This window comes from Pseudorca crassidens, chromosome X (genome assembly GCF_039906515.1).
Source record: "Pseudorca crassidens isolate mPseCra1 chromosome X, mPseCra1.hap1, whole genome shotgun sequence".
NCBI lineage: Eukaryota > Metazoa > Chordata > Mammalia > Artiodactyla > Delphinidae > Pseudorca > Pseudorca crassidens.
Genome location: NC_090317.1, coordinates 4,108,140 through 4,130,501, shown reverse-complemented (window position 1 = coordinate 4,130,501; position 22,362 = coordinate 4,108,140). Strand labels below are relative to the sequence as shown.

Sequence of the window (22,362 nt, the reverse complement as noted above, 5' to 3'; positions counted from 1 at the left end):
CGAAGGTGCTTGAGGATGGGAGATAAATCAAAACAAAGACATGTTCCCAGTGATCCTAAACCTATGAAAAGCCCTGAGATGTCTTGTAATCAAGAAATCTGCTTCACTATATTTAACTCATCATTTTCCAAACGTACCCAACCAAGGAACACTTCACTTTTACTTTTGCTGCACACCTTTTAACACCGTTTGGTGCTAGTGCTCTGTGGGAGTAATGACCTCTAGGAAAGCCTTGGGTTACTTGTACTAGGCTATTTCATATATGTGAGCAATGGCATCTGGCCTTAGTATTCTGGAAATCCCCAGGAATAAGATTTGCCAGCCCTTTCTGAGCAAGAAGAAGACCAGCAGTTAATCGCAACTCTTAGGAAAACAGACCATGAATGTTTGCATTGATTTAGGCTCTGGCAGGTTTGGAGGTAGCAAAAACTGCTGGGCTAGCTCCAATCGGTTCAGAAACTGTCTTTCTAGGCTTAGCACTTTTTCTGCTGCTGAGATGAGGACAGAAAACGACCCAACCCCCCAAACCGAGAATGAGATTTGTTGACATGGTCCCCTCTGTTCTTAGATGCTGCTGCTCAGGGATGCGATTCGCCAGAGATCTCTCCCCTCCCCCCTCTCCACTTAGTGGTTTTGAGAGGACAGGCTTTGGTAACTGAGTCCATGTCTTTGGAGAGGAGGTTCAGGGGGACCAGCATCACACCTGTGACAAACAAAGAGGATCCCCCTCTTCCAATGAAGCCTGGAAAGTGTGTTGCTTCGGACAAGAGTTAAAGAAGAGAGTTTCAGAATATCAAGAATTACTTGATTTTTTTTTAAAGAATCCTTTGCTGAGCCACAGAACAAATTCAATTCCATGTTTCTGAGAACCCATCTTTTTCCACTGTGGAAAAGTGAGTTTGCCTAAGGTTGGACAAATTAACTTTTTTTTTTAAGGAAACAGTAAAAAGTAATTTTCTCATACTGCAAAATTTTGAAATACTTGGCTTCAAGTTTCAGTGAGTTTTCTTTTCAATGAATATGATTTGCATTCTATTTAATACAGAGTTTTTAAAAGTCAGCGTCTGTTTATGTTGCATATAAGGTAGATCTAATGTGGACAGTTTTATACCAAATGTTTATCTTATGAGCCAGTAAAAGCTCGTAAATAAAAAACTTGAAAGTTTAACATAAGCCTTTTATTTAGTTGTGGTGTATCTTGGTCATTTTTATCAAATCTTTGAATTAGATGAGTGACTAGAATAACCTTTAGTTTCTATAAATTCTAATATAATGTGCAGTAAACTTGTACCCCCACGAGTAATAATGGAAGAGTTTTAAAGTGTTATGCAGATCTATAGAATCCAAGTCAAAGGATAAGTTATTACTCAGCTTTTGTAAGGGGCAGAGGAATTACTATGTAGGAAATCTAAAAGCCCTAGACATTTTAGGGAAGGAGGCATACAGATATCGACGTGAAAGTAACATGGGGATAATCTTGATTCAACTAATTATTTATGTAATCATTTTCAAATTCCAATGCTTTAACCAATATTAAAGCATGATTACTTCATTTATTCACTCATCCAAAAACAATTTTTGGGCCAAAGTGAGGAGGGGAGGTCCAAGGCAGGTGGGCAGGCAAGAAAGAGCTTCTTTATTAGCAACTCACTTTAGGAGCAGGATGGACCCTGGCAGCCTGGAGTCGGCCCCGGAAGTCCCTGCCCGAGGCCCAGCCTATCCCTACAGGCTCCAGACCCGGGGAACCAATTCTGGGGAGCTTGGAAGCTGAGTCATGCAGCATGCACCTGCGCAGTTCAGACTCCTGCATGCTGGTCTTCAGGCATCGCGGACCTCTAGGCCTGTGTGGACAGGGGCCACTCACAGCCAACAGCCCATCTTCTTGGGGTCAGCGGTTCCCTACACAGCAAAAAAAAAAGAGCTTCTCTTCTCCTGGAATTTTGGAGGCTGTACTTTAGTGCTTTACATTATTTTTATTGTTAGACAACATTATGCACATTGGTTTTCCTCGACGGATTGAAATCGAAGTTCTGTTGAAATACAGTGGATCAAAATAGTTTTTCTTTGATAATGGTTTGCTCTCCTCTCCTCTATCGCAGTTTAGTCTACTTTCTCTGTGGTTCTAAGACTGGCAGCCTGAGCTTTCTAATAGTCAGGGAACCCTGAGCTTCACAGTGGCAGAGTTCAGGGGGTTGCATTTAAGGAAATGTATAGTTACTTTCGCCCAGGTGCACTCTTGCTACCTGTAACATCTGATTCCAGCTTCTGTGTCTCTATTTAGTCCTGTGTTTCCTCTGTGCTCCTTGTCTCTATTCCCTCCTCTCAGCTTCCAGAGCATTTTATATGAATTTAAATCTTGCCGCTTTCGACCTTGTAGTTATCTATTTACAAGTCTGATCTCTCAGCTTCATCTCTTTATACCCCAGAGTCTGCCATAGAGTTCACACTTAGAAAACTTCTATCAAATGTCAGATGAATAAATAGGATTTCACTTACACACAACTCCGCAGGAAAGATGTGTTATCTGATGAGGGGAAACTTATATTTACTTCCAAAATTGTGTCTACTTTTTACATAAGAGCTATCTGGTAAAGAGAACCAGCATATTAGGAGGTAGAATTTTCTCCTGTGGACCTTTTCCCTTTAACATGTTCTCTCTACACTATTTCTTACAGATGAGCTATCTATTATGCTTTTTGAGTTTCTCATTCTTAATTTTTGGTAAATTCCTGGGTTGATTCTTTTAGAGATGAACCAATATTGGAACATGGGGACTAAATGGTGAAAGGGGGGAGAGAAAAATAATAGGGTAGAAGAGAAAAGTGTCCATGACTATGCCTAGAAAGAGAGGCAACGCACAACCAGCTTTGTTAGCTCAATTTTGCACAGTATCAGTGAGTAGCTGAAATGGGGCAGAGTTGTGATGTGTCAAGGGTAGATAAGGACATTTTTCTATTTCAATATCTGACTCTAGGAGACGTCAGGAACTATTCTCAACAATGTGTCCTTGGATCTTGAATGAGTCTAAGAGTCTTAGCCTTAGTTTGATGCCATGGTCCACTTGGATAATGGCAGCAACAAACACTCAAAAGGGCTCTGGGAGATCTCTTAGGTGGGAGAGAGGTGTAGCAGGGAGAGAGGTGTAGCAGGGGCTTGGGACCCATCATCTCCAAGCACTGGAGGAAGGAGAGGTGGGAGGGAATTGATGGAATGCGCTTCAAGATTCTTACCACCTACAAAGCCCAAGTGCTGCTGTGCTTCAGCCTCAATGATGTCTAGAGTCTTGAAGTACACTGGACTGTCACTCTTTGCTATAGACCAGAGATTCTCAAATACTCAAATCTTGTGTCTCACAAATCACTGTCAAGGGACTGGGCTCTCACCAGGATAGAAACCAAACTCCTCTGTTTTTCAGCAAAGGGCATTGATGTGTTTAGACAGTTTGTCAGCATATTTATGATTTTTGGTGAATTTCAAGGACATGATCAATTGCAGAAAGGCTATTGGACGTAAATGTGATTGCTACAGAACTTCAAAGTAATTTGTTGATAGGCTAGGGAACCAGAATTGGGAGAAACATGAGATGTTCGTGCTTATTCCTAGTCAGTGGGAAGCTCACAGATGGAGAATGGAGGGGAGGGTGCGAGGAGAGTAGATGGGAGACGACACGTGACATTTGCAGATGGGTAAAGTGTTGAAAGAGGGCCAGTGCTAAGTCATGGAGAGGCCATATGCTAGTGAGAGAATGCTCAGGCACTGCCACTGACTCTCAGGGTGGCCCTGAGAAAGTTAGCTAACCTCTCTGGACCCCATTTTCCTCATATATAAAATGGGCAAGATAATAATAGGGCCTGGGATGTAGTAAGTGCTTAACAAATGTCACCTAATGTTATTCCTATGTTTAACTTTTCTGAAAAGTCTTCTATCTTCCTACAGTTATAAAGCTAAATTCAGTAAATATGGTTGAATCCGAGCCCTATCCCAAGGGAGGTTATTGCTTAAATACAAGAATAACATAATGAGAATGTTTTCATCTCCAAGGATCTCCTATAGCAAGGGGCCTGAAGACAACTTGCTAGCAAGTCCCACCCTAGTTTCTTTGTGATTTCAAAGAGGAAGGATAGCAATATACTCTCGGTAATTAAATTGAAAAGTTTGCAGTATTTTTCAGTTTTACATGTTTTTTTCTTGCTGCTGTTTTTGTTTTTGTGTTTTTTGGAATTCACAGACTGTTTTAACTTGATGAAATCCTTTTTAATAGAGGGGTTATAATTAGTGGTTTAAATGCTTCCCTTTATCGACTATGAACTTTCCAAGAGCAGAGACTATGTCACCCTCATCTCTGGATTCCCATGCTTGGTATTGCCAAGCCAGGCATAATGTAGGCACTCTGTGAATGCATTTTGAATAAATGCAGTCCTTTAGCTTTTCAAGTGATGGTGCTTTCCATATGTCCTAGTCCTAAGAGAATTCAGATGAAGTCTAGGGGAAATCAAAAGAAGATATAAAAGAGCTATGACAAAAATATACTGATGCTTTATATTCATTCTCAGCTAGATTTTTAAAATGTCAATTACAAATTTCATGGATTAATAGAAAATCAAGGTTAATATACAGTGCCATAGCTATAAATGTAGGGACCACAAAAAATATTTTTGAGTACAAACTTCCCAGAATAAGTTCTGGAGATCTAATGTACAGCAGTGTGACTACAGGTAATAATGCCGTACTTGAAGTTTGCTAAGAGAGTAGATTTTGTGTTCTCACCGCCCCCCCACACCCCAAAGATAATTATGTGAGGTGATGGATGTGTTAATTAACTTGACTGTGGTAATCATTTCATAGCCTATACATATATAAAATCATCACATTGTACATTTAAATATATACAGTTTTATTTGTCAATTATACCACAGTAAAGAAAAAATAGAAATTTATTTCTGGAAAAATTACAACTCCCCTCCAAACCCCACAGTAGATCACTCTAATTGCGAAGTGAAGTCTAGCCCTGATAATAGAGGTTGAAGGATGGGTCAGGGAAGGATAGTACCAGACAGGCCATCCAGAAGCAAAACAGAAATATTATCCCCATGAATCTTCTATCATTAAAGCTCCTTTTCTCCATCTCAGGGGTTAGGGCTTCTCTAAGGATTGGTATGTAGGTTTAATACTAGGACATGCTTTGGGAATAATGAAAAACATTAAGTTATACAGGCTGATTGAATTCTACTTAAAATGTTAAAAATCTTGTTTGTCACCTGGATATCTATAGGGCTCATTTGCTAGTATTTTCATTGTCCAGCTATAGTAACTAGCAAACATACCATGCACATCAGAGCAGCAGAGACTTGGGATCAATTCTGCTTTTCCAGGAAGTGAAGTCCTCAGAGATGCCTCGTTCTTTTAGCGGAAATCAAACCGAGGCTGCACTTCCTGTTGCGTTTCGGAAATGGAGGTAGCCCTGGACAGTTTAAGATAGTTTGGAGCAGCAGTTTAAAAATGCTAGAAACTTGGAATCCATTTATCTTGTAAATGCTTCCATAGGCCATTACACATCCTCTAACCCTTTGAAACAGTTTAAGACATGCTAGGGTTGGTAAGCCTCACACAGAATTCACTTTGGACATTGAATAGGTTGGATTTTTTCAGAAAGTATTTATTCTCTAAAGTCCTGGGACTCCTAGAGACCACATCCCTTTGATTTTTGGCATTCTAAATTCCCATTTCTTCTCTTCTGTCATCTGGGTGTATGGGACCATACTCAGTCACTGCAAACTTTGCAAAGAAAAGGGAGAGCTGGTAAGGTCAAATAGTTTGTGTCAACACTCTCACGAGAGGTAACGAAGTTCTCTATATCGTATTTTGTACTTATGTACATTTAATTGGATTAAACAAATACCCAGTGCTTTGTGTGTATGGAGAACAGTTCTAGGTAGTTTAGGATATAGAAAGCAGGGTAAGAGTCCAACTGCCCTGAGGAAGCTTACACACAGGACACAGTTTGTGTAGGGGTCTTCAAAGGAAAGACTTAGGGGAGATCTGGGAATACTTCTTAGAAACAGTGACATAAGGATGGAAGGTGGTCAAGTGTAGTTTTTAACGCCAAGGCCTGTCTCTCTGGATTCAAACCTCTGATGTACCCTTTACTAGCTGGGTGATCTTGGGCTTCCTTCCTGTGCCTCGTTTTCCTGAGAAACTGAGATGATAACATTAAAGCAGACCTCATAGAAATGTTGTGAGAATCAAATAAGTTGCTTACTGCAGAGATCAGGGCCTCTCCATCAGTCTGGGATAGCAGAGGACCCAGGGGAGGGCTTTAGGAGGAGGAACAGGATTAGTACAGAGGTGGATGCTGATCAGACGGGCCCAAATAGGGGCAGAGAAAGAAGAGAGTTACGGAAGGTAGCTTGGCAACCTTCGTGTGTAGGACTAGATTGACGATGCTCATGCTTAGGACTTTGGTCCTACAACTGGGATTTTTCTCTGCTACTATCTTGGTAAAGGTGAAGAATTTGACTTTCTACTCCTTTTAGAGAATTACTGTACAATGCATGTGGAAATTTAATTCTGGAGAACTCCTGTAGTTGCAACCAAGGGAAGGAAATATTGAGTCTGTTGATAAATGAGGAAGGGACAGGAACAAACATTAGATTACCTCCCTGCTGTTGATCAACCGGATTCCTAGGTAGCCTTGGTATTTGGGAGGACAGGGTTGTTGAAGAGACAGTCAGTTTGACCATGGACAAATTACAGATTACTTATTGAGATTACTTAGGGATTTCATGTACAACCCAGGCAAAGGCTGGGAGACAGGATGTAGAAGACTGCATCTGAGTGGTGGGTGGCCGGAAAGCTCAGACGTGTCCCATCTATTCGTATGTTGTCTTCTACAACAGTGGGCTTCCAAAATAGTTTAGAGAGCTTTCAGAGTAATCATCTCAGGGTTTAATAAAAGAAAGAAAGTGGGTACTGTAGCAAGACAAGGAGAGCTCATTTTCCCTGAGGTTTGAAAAGCAGTACAGTGGAGATGATGAAGCAAATGTACACAGACTCATTCAAATCCCACTTCTGTCAGGTACTAGCTGTGTAACCTCAGACCAATTATTTCAACTGCAATTTTAAAACTTTTTTCCCAGTTTTATTTAGATATAATTGACACATAACATTGTATAAGTTTAAGGTATACAACATAATTATTTGATATATGTATTATATATTGTGAAATGATGACTGCAATAAATTTAGTTACTATCCATCACCTCACATAGTTAAAATCTTTTCCTTATGATGAGAACTTTTAAGATCTACTCTCTGAGCACCTTTCAAACATACAATGCAGTATTTTTAACTATAGTCACCACGCTGTACATCACCTCCCCAGAACTTATTTACTTTATAACTGCAAGTTTGTGCCTTTTGACTTCAGTCATCTATTTCCCTCCATCCCCCCTCCATGCCCTGCCTGTGGAAACCACTGGTCTGTTTTCTGTTTCTGTGAGGTTTGTTTGCTTCTTTGTTTGTTTTTAGATTCCACATATGAGTGAGATCATACAGTATTTGTTTTTCTCCGTCTGACTTACTTCGCTTAGCCTAACGCACTCAAGATCCATCCATGTTGTCGCAAATGGCAGGATTTCCTTCTGTGTTATGGCTGAATAGTATTCCATGTGGGAAGTGAGAGTAATAACACCTTATGCACAGGACTGTTGCGAGGATTGAATGATGGTTCGTGAAATACTCACACCTAGCTACGTGTGTAGTAAACCCCATAAACATCGGCCGTTGTGGCTCCACCCTGCTTCGAGTCCTCAGCCTCTCCCAGCCGAACTCCTCAGGTCTTCTAGCCCAGTGCTTCCCAAAGGTTACTGTGCATAGGTGCTACTTGGAGATCTTTGCACCATGATGATTCTGATTTGGCAGTTCTGGAGCAGCCTGAGACTATGATTTCAGGTAGGACCCATTCTGCCGAGCTGGAGACCACATTTTAAACAGCAGAAGTCTGACATCCTTCTTTCAGCCTCAACTTCTTTCTAGCCATCTAATCCACTCCAGGGTGATATTTATAAAATGGCAATATCAGTTACACCTTTTTAAAATACAAGTTCAAGTCATAGCACTTCCAAGTGTTCCCACAGGGCACTTGGTAGATCAAGTTCACATTTCTCCTCAGCCTGACGTTCTGGCTCCCACCTCCCTTCCTAAGTAGTCTCGATTTCAGTCACACTGTGATGCTTTGCCGGGTAGGCCTTTCGCTTTACTTTTGTTTTGTTTTGTTTGCATTTTTTATTGTGGTAGTAAAATATACGTAACATAAAATTTACTATTTTAACATTTTTTAAGCCTACAATCGAGTGGCATTAAATACATTCACATTGCTGTGAAACCATCGTCGCTCTTCATTTCCAGGTTTTCATCATCCCAAACTGAAACCCTGTCCCCATTAAACTGTATCCTCATTTCCCCCTGCCCCCAGCCCCTGGTAACCACTATTCTACTTTCTGTCTCTTATCACACTTTGTTTACAAGCATTTATTGTGTCCTTACTCTATATCTGGCACTAGGGTAGGCACTTTGATATCCATTATATCAGTGAATCTTTACAAGCGCCCTGTGAAGTGGTGCTATTATTGTTCTCATTTTATAGATGAGGACACAGAGGCTCAGAAAGGTTAAATAAGTTGCCCAAGTTCACATGCTAGGAAGCAGTAAGGACCATTTGTTGTAAACATGACATTTCACGTTGGTGCCCTTACTCAGGCTCTGTTTTCTGCCTGTGATGTTCTTTCCATCCACTGGTTGAAGGCTTCTGTGTCCATTACACAGTAATTTCTGGTACCGCCTTCTGGGAAGCTTTTAGTTCAGCAGTGTTTATTCCCTTGCCTTGAATCAGTGGATTTACGTAGATTACCCAAAAGTCTCTGTGCTTCCAAGGAAGAGTGGGGACGAGGATTAAATGAATTGCTGACATTTCAGAACTGGCCAGACCATGGGAGGGGTTTGTAGAAGATCCAGAGACATAATTGGAATAAGACCAGGATTAGGAATCAGGTTCAGTTTTTACTACCCCACATAGAAACTTGAACTATTCTGCCAGAGTGGTGAAGGATGTAAGAACATTTTGCCTTTTAGTTTTCCTTATTGCCTCAGGCTAAGAGAACATGCCAGGCAGAATTCCCCAAAGTACAAAACCAATAAGAGATACACTTTTATTTATTTACTTTTGGCTGCGTTGGGTCTTCGTTGCTGTGCACGGGCTTTCTCTGGTTGTAGCAAGCGGGGGCTACTCTTTGTTGCAGTGTGCGGGCTTCTCATCGCAGTGGCTTCCCTTGTTGTGGAGCATGGGCTCTAGGCGCATGGGCTTCAGTAGCTGTGGCACAGGGGCTCAGTAGTTGTGGCACGTGGGCTTTAGTAGTTGTGGTTTGCGGGCTCTAGAGCGCAGGCTCAGTAGTGTGGCACATGGGCTTAGTTGCTCCGCGGCATGTGGGATCTTCCGGGACCAGGGCTCGAACCCATGTCCCCTGCATTGGCAGGTGGATTCTCATCCACTGCACCACCAGGGAAGTCCCGAGATACACTTTTAGATCTGACTTTGTTTCTCTACAGATCTGGGTTTGCCATTGTTTGTTTGTTTCTTATTTTTTGTTTAACTCATCTGTCTTTTAGGAACAGGATTAGCTGGGTGAGAGGTGTTCAGCAACGTTTGGCTGCTCATCCGCATTTTGGCAGTTAGGACTCGGTGCTTTTTCATTCATTTATTCATTCAACAAATATATATGCAGCATGCATTTTCTGCTAGGAACAGTGCAGGGTACCTGGAAATACAACAATGGACACAGTTGACCTGGCCCTGTCCTCAGAAGAGGCCAAAAAATATGCAGAGAATGAGCCTCAGCTTCCGTCTGGGAAAGAGTGGACGTGTGACCTGTGTAGATGTGTGTGTGCCTGTGCTATTGGGATCATTTCCTTCATTGCTGGCTTATGAAGGAATGTCTTATAAATATCAATTAAGTCCATTTTGTTTAATGTATCATTTTAAGCTTGTATTACCTTATTTATTGTTCTTTTGGATGATCTGTCCATTGGTGAAAGTGGGGTGTTAAAGTCCCCTACTATGATTGTGTTACTATCAATTTCCCCTTTTATGGCTGTTAGTATTTGCCTTATGTATTGAGGTGCTCCTATGTTGGGTGCATAAATATTTACAATTGTTATATCTTCTTCTTGGATCGATCCCTTCATCATTATGTAGTGTCCTTCTTTGTCTCTTGTAATAGACTTTATTTTAAAGTCTATTTTGTCTGATATGAGAATTGCTACTCCAGCTTTCTTTTGGTTTCCATTTGCATGAAATATCTTTTTCCATCCCCTCACTTTCTGTCTGTATGTGTCCCTAGGTCTGAAGTGGGTCTCTTCTAGACAGCATATATACAGGTCTTGTTTTTGTATCCATTCAGCCAGTCTATGTCTTTTGGTTGGAGCATTTAATCCGTTTACATTTAAGGTAATTATCAATATGTATGTTCCTATTGCCATTTTCTTAATTGTTTTGGATTTGTTATTGTAGGTCTTTTCCTTCTCTTGTGTTTCCTGCCTAGAGTCGTTCCTTTAGCATTTTGTAAAGCTGGTTTGGTGGTGCTGAATTCTCTTAGTTTTAGCTTGTGTGTAAATGTTTCAATTTCTCCGTCAAATCTGAATGAGATCCTTGCTGGGTAGAGTAATCTTGGTTGTAGGTTTTTCTCCTTCATCACTTTAAATATGTCCTGCCACTCCCTTCTGGATTGCAGAGTTTCTGCTGAAAGATCAGCTGTTAACCTTATGGGGATTCCCTTGTGTGTTATTTGTTGTTTTTCCCTTGCTGCTTTTAATATGTTTTCTTTGTATTTAATTTTTGACAGTTTGATTAATATGTGTCTTGGCGTATTTCTCCTTGGCGTATATCTCCTTGGATTTATCCTGTATGGGACTCTGTGCTTCCTGGACTTGATTATTTCCTTTCCCATATTAGAGAAGTTTTCAACTATAATCTCTTCATATATTTTCTCAGTCCCTTTCTTTTTCTCTTCTTCTGGGAACCCTATAATTTGAATATTGGTGCATTTAATGTTGTCCCAGAGGTCTCTGAGAGTGTCCTCAATTCTTTTCATTTTTTTTCTTTATTCTGCTCTGCAGTAGTTATTTCCACTATTTTATCTTCCAGGTCACTTATCCATTCTTCTGCCTCAGTTATTCTGCTATTGTTCCCTTCTAGAGAATTTTTAATTTCATTTATTGTGTTGTTCATTACTGTTCGTTTGTCTTTAGTTCTTCTAGGTCCTTGTTAAATGTTTCTTATATTTTCTCTATTCTACTTCCAAGATTTTGGATCATCTTTACTCTCATTACTCTGAATTCTTTTTCAGGTAGACTGCCTATTTCCTCTTCATTTGTTTGGTCTGGTGGGTTTTTGCCTTGCTCCTTCATCTGCTGTGTGTTTCTCTGTCTTCTCATTTTGCTTAACTTACTGTGTTTGGGGTCTCCTTTTCGCAGGCTGCAGGTTCGTAGTTCCCATTGTTTTTGGTGTCTGCCCCCAGTGGCTAAGGTTGTTTCAGCGGATTGTGTAGGCTTCCTGATGGAGGGGACTAGTACCTTTGTTCTGGTGGATTAGGCTGGATCTTGTCTTTCTGGTGGGCACGTCCACGTGTGGTGGTGTTTTTTGGGGTGTCTGTGGCCTTACTATGATTTTAGGCAGCCTCTCTGCTAATGATTATGGTTGTGTTCCTGTCTTGCTAGTTGTTTGGCATAGGGTGTCCTGCACTGTAGCTTGATGGTCGTTGAGTGGAGCTGGGTCTCGGCATTGAGATCTCTGGAAGACTTTCGCCATTTGATATTACCTGGAGCTGGGAGTTCTCTTGTGGGCCAGTGTCCTGAACTTGGCTCTCCCACCTCAGAGGCACAGCCCTGACACCTGGCTGGAGCACCTAGAGCCTGTCATCCACACAGCTTAGAATAAAAGGGAGAAAAAAAAAAAGAAAGAATGAATGAAGAAGATACAATAAAATAAAATAAAGTTATTAAAATAAAAAGTAATTATTAAAAAATTTTTTAAACTAATTAGAAAATGAAAGAAAGAAGACAACATCCAAACCACAAAACAAATCCACAAATGATAACGAGCGCTATAAACTATACTAAAAAAACCAAAAACCAAACCAAACCAAAACAAACAAACAAAAAATGGACAGACAGAATCCTAGGCCAAATGGTAAAAGCAAAGCTATAGAGAAAAAATCTCACACAGAAGCATACACATACACACTCACAAAAAGAGGAAAAGGAGAAAAAATCATAAATCTTGCTCTCAAAGTCCACTTCCTCATTTTGGGATGATTCGTTGTCTATTCAGGTATTCCACAGATGCAGGTACATCAAGTTGATTGTGGAGCTTTAATCCGCTGCCCCTGAGGCTGCTGGGAGAGATTTCCCTTTCTCTTCTTTGTTCGCACAGCTCCCGGGGTTCAGCTTTGGACTTGGCCCCGCCTCTGCGTGTAGGTTGGCTTCGGGCATCTGTTCTTGTGTCAGACAGGACGGGGTTAAAGGAGCGGCTGATTAGGGGGCTCTGGCTCACTCAGGCCGGGGATGAGGGAGGGGCACAGAGTGCGGGGCGGACCTGCGGCAGCAGAGGCCGGCGTGACGTTGTACCAGCCTGAGACGCACCGTGCATTCTCCCTAGGGGAGTTGTCCCTGGATCCCGGGACCCTGGCCGTGGTTGGCTGCACAGGCTCCCTGGAAGGGGGGTGTGGAGAGTGACCTGTGCTCGCACACAGGCTTCTTGGTGGCGGCAGCAGCAGCCTTAGCGTCTCATGCCCGTCTCTGGGGTTCGCGCTTTTAGCCGCGGCTCACGCCCGTCTCTGGAGCTCCTTTAAGCAGCGCTCTTAATCCCCTCCCCTCGCGCACCAGGAAACAAAGAGGCAAGAAAAAGTCTGTTGCCTCTTTGGCAGTTCCAGACATTTTCCCGGACTCCCTCCCGGCTAGCTGTGGCGCACTGGTCCCTTCAGACTGTGTTCACGCAGCCAACCGCAGTCCTCTCCCTGGGGTCTGACCTCCAAAGCCTGAGCCTCAGCTCCCAGCCCCCGCCCGCCCTGGTGGGTGAGCAGATAAGCCTCTTGGGCTGGTGAGTGCCGGTCGGCACTGATCCTCTGTGCGGGAATCTCTCCGCTTTGCCCTCCACAGCCCTGTTGCTGCGCTCTCCTCCGTGGCTTCGAAGCTCCCCCCTCCGCCACCCGCAGTCTCTGCCCGCGAAGGGGCTTCTAGTGTGTGGAAACCTTCCCTCCTTCACAGCTCCCTCCCACTGGTGCAGGTCCCATCCCTATTCTTTTGTCTCTGTTTTTTCTTTTTTCTTTTGCCCTACCCAGGTACGTGGGGAGTTTCTTGCCTTTTGGGGGGTCTGAGGTCTTCTGCCAGTGTTCAGTAGGTGTTCTGTAAGAGCTGTTCCACATGTAGATGTATTTCTGATGTATTTGTGGAGAGGAAGGTGATCTCCACGTCTTACTCTTTTGCCATCTTGAAGCTCCTCCAGAGTTGTTATTTTTGAAGAAAGTCTTGATTGAAAGTACATTGGAAAATCCCACTGACTTACTTGATATATTTATGCCATACACATTTAACATCATTACTGTCTACATAAGAATTGTAAATATTTCACCCTTCCTTGCTGATTAAATATCTTTAATCAACCTTATATGAGTGAGAGTAGATGACTTCAAATTGATGAAGCATGCCATCATGCATTTTTTCCTATCAACTTAAAAAAAAATAAGCCAGCATCCTACTGAGATTTTAAAGACCCCTTTTCTTGAGCAATTGTTTATAGAAAAACGTGTGTGTCTCTCTGTATAAAGACAGAGTTGATCCCTGATGATGCACAGCAAATTTTATAACTCCAAATACGTGGCGTGATTGTCTTCTACAATGTCATTTTAAATACTTTGAGTTTTTTACTTGAAAATAAACAAATGTTCTAACCACAGTAATAGTCAAAGATGCATTCACCCCTATATTCTGCTTTTCTTCAGACCCTCTCTGGTTTTCTTTAAAATTCCATATAAATATTTAAAATGATGTTTACTCAAGCCAAACACTTTCTTGCCATTATTGTGTGGAGGAGGCCACAGGGGCTTCCTTGTCTCTGTCAGGCTGGCTGAGCTGACTGACAGACTGGCAGGGGGCTGGGTGGAGGAAGCTCAGCACAGTTCTGGCTGCTGCTGAAATAGGACTAAATCTGCTTGACTAGCTCACGAGGCCTCCCAGCGACTGCCTGGAATTCAGGCAGCCCCGCAGAGAGGGCAGTTTTTCCTTGGTGATAGGGCACTTCCTAGTTAACTTCAGCCCCTTTGGGGATGTGGAAAGGTAAAGATGTGGTCGCTCTCTCTCGCTCGCTCTCTCTCTCTCTCTCTCTCTCTGTGAAAAACAATATTTTTCATGATTGCATTTGGTATTACCAGAACCGCTGGTGACATTTTCCGCTAATTCTCCCCAGTGATGCCCCTAACCTCCTCTTCTTCCATTGCCCTTTCTGTGATACGTTTAGTACCCTTGCTCATCTCCCTCTTCTAATTCATTCCAGCCACTTGACTGCTGTCCTTTTTCCTCAGGGAACCTCCCCCATCCCTGCCCACAACTTCTTTACTTAGTTAATCTTTACATTATGGTCCAAGACTTCCAGTACTTTTTCTGGCCTATATCTTTAGTGCCTCTTGTCCTCCTTGGTGCCCAGAAAAACTCCAACCAAGGGTCAATCTGTTCATCCCCGCCTCCGTACCTAAAGATGGGCAGCTGCACGCTGCAGGAGGAAATGAGGCTTCTGTGCAGCTCGGTACCACTACAGAGTCAGGCTCTTCCACCTCACGTTGCTGATGATGAGGACATCCATTAGGTGTCCTGATGCCCTGACTATACCCAGACCTGAGACACCACTTGTCCATGCCATGTTAGATTTACCCAGCTTGATCTCAAGGTTCTCTCCTTCTTGCCCCAACAAGTGGCAACAAGAAACCTCCCTGTATTGCCAATTTTTTGCCATTGCTTCCCTCTCTGAGAAGAATGGAACTTCACAGTCCTTTAGATTTCTTTCTTTCTTTTTTTTCCCCGACCAGGATTGAACCCGTGCCCCCTGTAGTGGAAGTCTTAGCCACTGGACCACCAGGGAAGTCCCAGTCCTGTAGATTTTATCCTGCTGCTGATTAAAGCTACAGCTTATTGAGTGGCTACCATGTGCCACTTTATATATATGTCAACTTAATTCTTATAAAAACCTTGACATGTAAGTATTGTAATCCAAATTTTACTGTTGAGATACTCGAGACTCATAAAGGTTAAGGAACTCACCAAAGGTCACACAATTATAAAGAGGTAGAATTGGAATTTGAACCCAGGTCCAGTTGATTCCAAAGCCCAGACTCTTCACTGTTCAACACTCACTCTCATATTATTTTTGAGAGGTGTTTCTTAATTTTGAATGCCACACATACTAATTAGAGCAAACTTTAAACATGCAAAAAAAGTTTTAACCTTCCAAAGTTCCATCACCCAAAGACACCTCTGAATGTTTTTGCCCCCTAGTCCCGTTTATACACGGTATTTTATTTCTTCATTCATATATCATGCTTTAAATGATTGGGCTGATATAGTATATACAATATTGTTATCTTTTCAAGCTATACTATAACAATTATTTTTTCATAATACTGATTCTTCACAAACTTGCTTTCCAGTGGACTCTGCATTGGTTAAAAAATATGAAAAATCTACTGGGGAGTGTCACAAAATTGCCGTGAAATAAGGAATGTAATCTTGGGAGGAGAAGGATAAAGAAAGCTTGGACTCCTTGTCCTGGGAAAATGTTACTCTATTTCAAATTGCAGAATGCAACAATTGTAGATATTCACATGGAACTTCATTAAAATTCAAATGTATAAATCCTCAAGCAGAACAGGCAAAGGTGGCTGAGTTCCTGTATCTATCTGAATTGGGGGAGAATTTGTTGGAAAGGTCATCAGCCCTGAGATATGTAAGTAAATTCCTTACATTACAGTGTTGCAGTCTTTGTTCCAAGGCTTTCTGCTGCCCTAGGTTTGCACCCAGAGAAAGTCATGCTCTTGCTACTCTGTTGCTCGTTAGCCTGTTTTCTCTGCTTTGGCAACTGCAGAGTGTAGCAACTCTGAGACTCTTGAAAGCAGTCCAGGGATGATCGAAGATTGAACACACACGGGGACTAGCTGAGTCCTGCAATAGTTCTCAGGATGTGTTCACTTTGATTCTAATTCAGGATTAAACTTTTAGTGTCATTTAGTCCTGAATTATTTGTACTGGAAGACGATGGCACATGTTATGTGTGTCACATAGGCCCCAGACATGGCCCCTGCAATATGTTTTCAAGAGCATTAGCAGCAGAAGCCCAGATTTGATCATCCAGAGGTGAATACTGCCACGGGGTCTGAACTGTGAGTATGCTAATTTATTTGGTTCTGGCAGGTATGAGACTGAGAAACTGAGTGAAGATTCCTTTGACTGTGAATTTTATCCGAACAGAACATTGATAACCTATGCCATCATAATTGTCACACTAGAAAGTATCTGCATAAGTGATTCTCAACCACAGAGAGCTAATCGTAACCCGTCTATTCAGTGTGCTTTCTTGTGAACTAAAAATATGTGTGTACACGCACACACACACACACACACACACCAGAAAATTGAAAGTGCCTTGCCTTCCCAAAAGAAGAAATCTTTGCAAGCATGACCTGCTTGAATTTTGACCTTTATATTATACTTTAGTAATAAAATTTGATGAGATTTTAGGTTATTTCCCATTGTTTTTGGAAAAAGGCACTCACACTCTGCTATTCTGAATGAAATAATTGTTACTTTGCATAGGAAGGCTGGCTGCTTTTGGCCTGAGAACTTTTAATTAACTATATTCTTTTTTCAGTCTTTGTATGTTCTCCCCCTCCCGCCCCCCCTACCCCGTGTAAGTTTTTAAGTCTTTGTTTTAGAATGAATTACTGAGTGGAACAGGCCAGTAATTAACAGGTGTCTGTGCTGACCCTGTCCAATGGATAAGGAAAGTCGTCAGATATTTAGTGGTGTGAGCTTTTTCAAAATAATGATGAACATTTATTTAGTACTCAGCATTTACCACTATGCCAAAGTAATTTACATACTCATTTAACCTTTACAACAAGCCTATGAAAGTGGGTACCATTATTATCCCCGTTTTCCAAACAAGGAGATTGAAACTTAGTTTAACTTGCCTAATCAATGGTGGAGCCAGTATCAAATCCTGCCCCTTATACTTTATATAATCTGAGAATTTATTTGGAGATTCTGGCAGGTGAATTTAATGGTGTGTTTTGACTGTCTTCTCTGTGTAGAGCTGGGTGCTGTTGGAAATAGCAAAGACATATAAGGCATGATGCTTGTATTTAAATAGCTTGCAAACAAATTTTGTTGCCTCAGTATACAGAAAGGACTATATTAAAACACACACACACACACACACACACACACACTCCATGTAGAAATTTCAAAATTATAATGCTTCTTTTGTCACAAATCAAATTTCAGTTTATGCACCGATCTGTTCCTAATGGGTCTCTTCTGTCCCGTTTTTCTCTACTTATGCTTTGCACCGTTATCCATTTACCTAAGCACTATATAGCTTTACAAGAATCCTTGATGTCTAGTAGAGAACATCCTTGTACATTGTTGTTCTTCAAAATTATTCTGGATATTTCTGACTTTTTGCTTTCCATGGGAATTTTGTAATTAACTTTTGAAGTTATATAGAAAACCAAACCCAAATCAAAATATCTACTGAGTTTTGATCAGTTACGTTAATTTGTAGATTAGTTGGGGAGATGTGATAAAGTTACAATATTGGTACTTCTGTCCAGGGATATGACCTACCTTTCCATTCATTTAGAACTTTTTTTATATTCATCAGTAAAGACATTATTTTCTGTGAAATAATTTTGCTCATTTTTGTTAAATTAACTACTAAGCACTATATAGTTTCTTTTCTATATGAAGAAACATAAATGTAATTTTAGAACATGAAAAAGTGATTTGAGCAATTATATAGATTTGACGTTTTTTTGTACTTTATTTTTTTATTTTTACTTTTTTAACATCTTTATTGGAGTATAATTGCTTTACAATGGTGTGTTAGTTTCTGCTTTATAACAAAGTGAATCAGTTATACATATACATATGTTCCCATATCTCTTCCCTCTTGTGTCTCCCTCCCTCCCACCCTCCCTATCCCACCCCTCCAGGCGGTCACAAAGCACCCAGCTGATCTCCCTGTGCTATGCGACTGCTTCCCACTAGCTAACTACCTTACGTTTGGTAGTGTATATATGTCCATGCCTCTCTCTCGCTTTGTCACAGCTTACCCTTCCCCCTCCCCATATCCTCAAGTCCATTCTCTAGTAGGTCTGTGTCTTTATTCCTATCTTACCCCTAGGTTCTTCATGACATTTTTTTTCCTTAAATTCCGTATATATGTGTTAGCATACGGTATTTGTCACTCTTTCTGACTTACTTCACTCTGTATGACAGACTCTAGGTCTATCCACCTCATTACAAATAGCTCAATTTCATTTGTTTTTATGGCTGAGTAATATTCCATTGTATATATGTGCCACATCTTCTTTATCCATTCATCCGATGATAGACACTTAGGTTGTTTCCATCTCCGGGCTATTGTAAATAGAGCTGCAATGAACATTTTGGTACATGACTCTTTTTGAATTACGGTTTTCTCAGGGTATATGCCCAGTAGTGGGATTGCTGGGTCATATGGTAGTTCTATTTGTAGTTTTTTAAGGAACCTCCATGCTGTTCTCCACAGTGGCTGTATCAATTTATATTCCCACAAACAGTGCAAGAGGGTTCCCTTTACTCCACAGCCTCTCCAGCATTTATTGGTTTTAGATTTTTTGATGATGGCCATTCTGACAGGTGTGAGATGATATCTCATTGTAGTTTTGATTTCATTTCACTAATGATTAGTGATGTTGAGCATTCTTTCATGTGCTTGTTGGCAGTCTGTATATCTTCTTTGGAGAAATGTCTATTTAGGTCTTCTGCCCATTTTTGGATTGGGTTTTTTTTTGTTATTAAGCTGCGTGAGCTGCTGATAAATTTTGGAGATTAATCCTTTGTCAGTTGCTTCATTTGCAAACATTTTCTCCCATTCAGAGGGTTGTCTTTTGGTCTTGTTTATGGTTTCCTTTGCTGTGCAATAGCTTTGAAGTTTCATTAGGTCCCATTTGTTTATTTTTGTTTTTATTTCCTTTTCTCTAGGAGGTGGGTCAAAAAGGATCTTGCTGTGATTTATGTCATAGAGTGTTCTGCGTATGTTTTCCACTAAGAGTTTGATAGTTTCTGGCCTTACATTTAGGTCTTTAATCCATTTTGAGCTTATTTTTGTGTATGGTGTTAGGGAGTGATCTAATCTCATACTTTTACATGTACCTGTCCCGTTTTCCCAGAACCACTTATTGAAGAGGCTGTCCTTTCTCCACTGTACATTCCTGCCCCCTTTATCAAAGATAAGGTGACCATATGTGCGTGGGTATATCTCTGGGCTTTCTATCTGCTTTGATCTGTTTTTGTGCCAGTACCATACTGTCTTGATTACTGTAGCTTTGTAGTATAGTCTGAAGACAGGGAGCCTGATTCCTCCAGCTGTTTTTTGTTCTCAAGATTGCTTTGGCTATTCGGAGTCTTCTGTGTTTCCACACAAATTGTGAAATTTTTTGTTCTACTTCTGTGAAAAATGCCAGTGGTAGTTTGATAGGGATTGCATTGAATATGTAGATTGCTTTGGGTAGTAGAGTCATTTTCACAATGTTGATTCTTCCAATCCAAGAACATGGTATATCTCTCCATCTATTTCTATCATCTTTAATTTCTTTCAACAGTGTCTTATAATTATCTGCATACAGGTCTTTTGTCTCCTTAGGTAGGCTTATTCCTAGATATTTTATCCTTTTTGTTGCAATGGTAAATGGGAGTGTTTTCTTGATTTCACTTTCAGATCTTTCATCGTTAGTGTATAGGAATGCCAGAGATTTCTGTGCATTAATTTTGTATCCTGCTACTTTACCAAATTCATTGATTAGCTCTAGTAGTTTTCTAGTAGCATCTTTAGGATTCTCTATGTATAGTATCATGTCATCTGCAAACAGTGACAGCTTTACTTCTTCTTTTCTGATTTGGATTCTTTTTATTTCCTTTTCTTCTCTGATTGCTGTGGCTAAAACTTCCAAAACTATGTTGAATAAGAGTGGTGATAGTGGGCAACCTTGTCTTGTTCCTGATCTTAGTGGAAATGCTTTCAGTTTTTCACCATTGAGGATGATGTTGGCTGTGGGTTTGTCATATATGGCCTTTATTATGTTGAGGAAAGTTCCCTGTATGCCTACTTTCTGCAGGGATTTTATCATAAATGGATGTTGAATTTTGTCGGAAGCTTTCTCTGCATCTATTGAGATGCTCATATGGTTTTTCTCCTTCAATTTGTTAATATGGTGTATCACGTTGATTGGTTTGCATATATTGAAGAATTCTTGCATTCCTGGAATAAACCCCACTTGATCATGGTGTATGATCCGTTTAATGTGCTGTTGGATTCTGTTTGCTAGTACTTTGTTGAGGATTTTTGCATGTATGTTCATCAGTGATATTGGCCTGTAGTTTTCTTTCTTTGTGACATCCTTGTCTGGTTTTGGTATCAGGGTGATGGTGGCCTTGTAGAATGAGTTTGGGAGTGTTCCTCCCTCTGCTGTATTTTGGAAGAGTTTGAGAAGGATAGGTGTTAGGGCTTCTCTAAATGTTTGATAGAATTCGCCTGTGAAGCCATCTGGTCCTGGGCTTTTCTTTGTTGGAAGATTTTTAATCACAGTTTCAATTTCAGTGCTTGTGATTGGTCTGTTCATATTTTCTATTTCTTCCTGATTCAGTCTTGGCAGGTTGTGCATTTCTAAGAATTTGTCCATTTCTTCCAGGTTGTCCATTTTATTGGCATAGAGTTGCTTGTAGTAATCTCTCATGATCCTGTGTATTTCTGCAGTGTCAGTTGTTACTTCTCCTTTTTCATTTCTGATTCTATTGATTTGGGTCTTCTCCCTTTTTTTCTTGATGAGTCTGGCTAATGGTTTATCAATTTTGTTTATCTTCTCAAAGAACCAGCTTTTAGTTTTCTTGATCTTTGCTATTGTTTCCTTCATTTCTTTTTCCTTTTTTTCTGATCTGATTTTTATGATTCCTTCCTTCTGCTACCTTTGGGCATTTTTGTTCTTCGTTCTCTAATTGCTTTAGGTGTAAGGTTAGTTTGTTTATTCGAGATGTTTCCTGTTTCTTAAGGTTGGATTGTATTGCTCTAAACTTCCCTCTTAGAACTGCTTTTGCTGCATCCCATAGATTTTGGGTCGTCGTGTCTCCATTGTCATTTGTTTCTAGGTATTTTTTGATTTCCTCTTTGATTTCTTCAGTGATCACTTCGTTATTAAGTAGTGTATTGTTTAGCCTCCATGTGTTTGTATTTTTTACAGATCTCTTCCTGTAATTGATACCTAGTCTCATAGCGCTGTGGTCGGAAAAGATACTTGATACAATTTCAATTTTCTTAAATTTACCAAGGCTTGATTTGTGACCCAAGATATGATCTATCCTGGAGAATGTTCCATGAGCACTTGAGAAAAATGTGTATTCTGTTGTTTTTGGATGGAATGTCCTATAAATATCAATTAAGTCCCTCTTGTTTAATGTATCATTTAAAGCTTGTGTTTCCTTATTTATTTTCATTTTGGATGATCTGTCCATTGGTGAAAGTGGGGTGTTAAAGTCCCCTACTATGAATGTGTTACTGTTGATTTCCCCTTTTATGGCTGTTAGTATTTGCCTTATGTATTGAGGTGCTCCTGTGTTGGGTGCATAAATATTTACAATTGTTATATCTTCTTCTTGGATCGATCCCTTGATCATTATGTAGTGTCCTTCTTTGTCTCTTCTAATAGTCTTTATTTTAAAGTCTATTTTGTCTGATAGGAGAATTGCTACTCCAGCTTTCTTTTGGTTTTCATTTGCATGAAATATCTTTTTCCATCCCCTTACTTTCGGTCTGTATGTGTCTCTAGGTCTGAAGTGGGTCTCTTGTAGACAGCAAATATATGGGTCTTGTTTTTGTATCTATTCAGCCAATCTGTGTCTTTTGGTGGGAGCATTTAGTCCATTCACATTTAAAGTAATTATCGATATGTATGTTCCTATTCCCATTTTCTTAATTGTTTTGGGTTCGTTATTGTAGATCTTCTCCTT

At 40.5% G+C, this 22,362-nt stretch overlaps 1 protein-coding gene across 1 annotated transcript in view; it reads left to right on the top strand.

Annotated features, from left to right (window-relative positions):
• The window catches only part of PASD1 (PAS domain containing repressor 1), a 188,124-nt gene that overhangs the window by 88,684 nt on the left and 77,078 nt on the right, over positions 1–22,362 (top strand). The gene's annotated exons all lie outside the window — the stretch shown is intronic.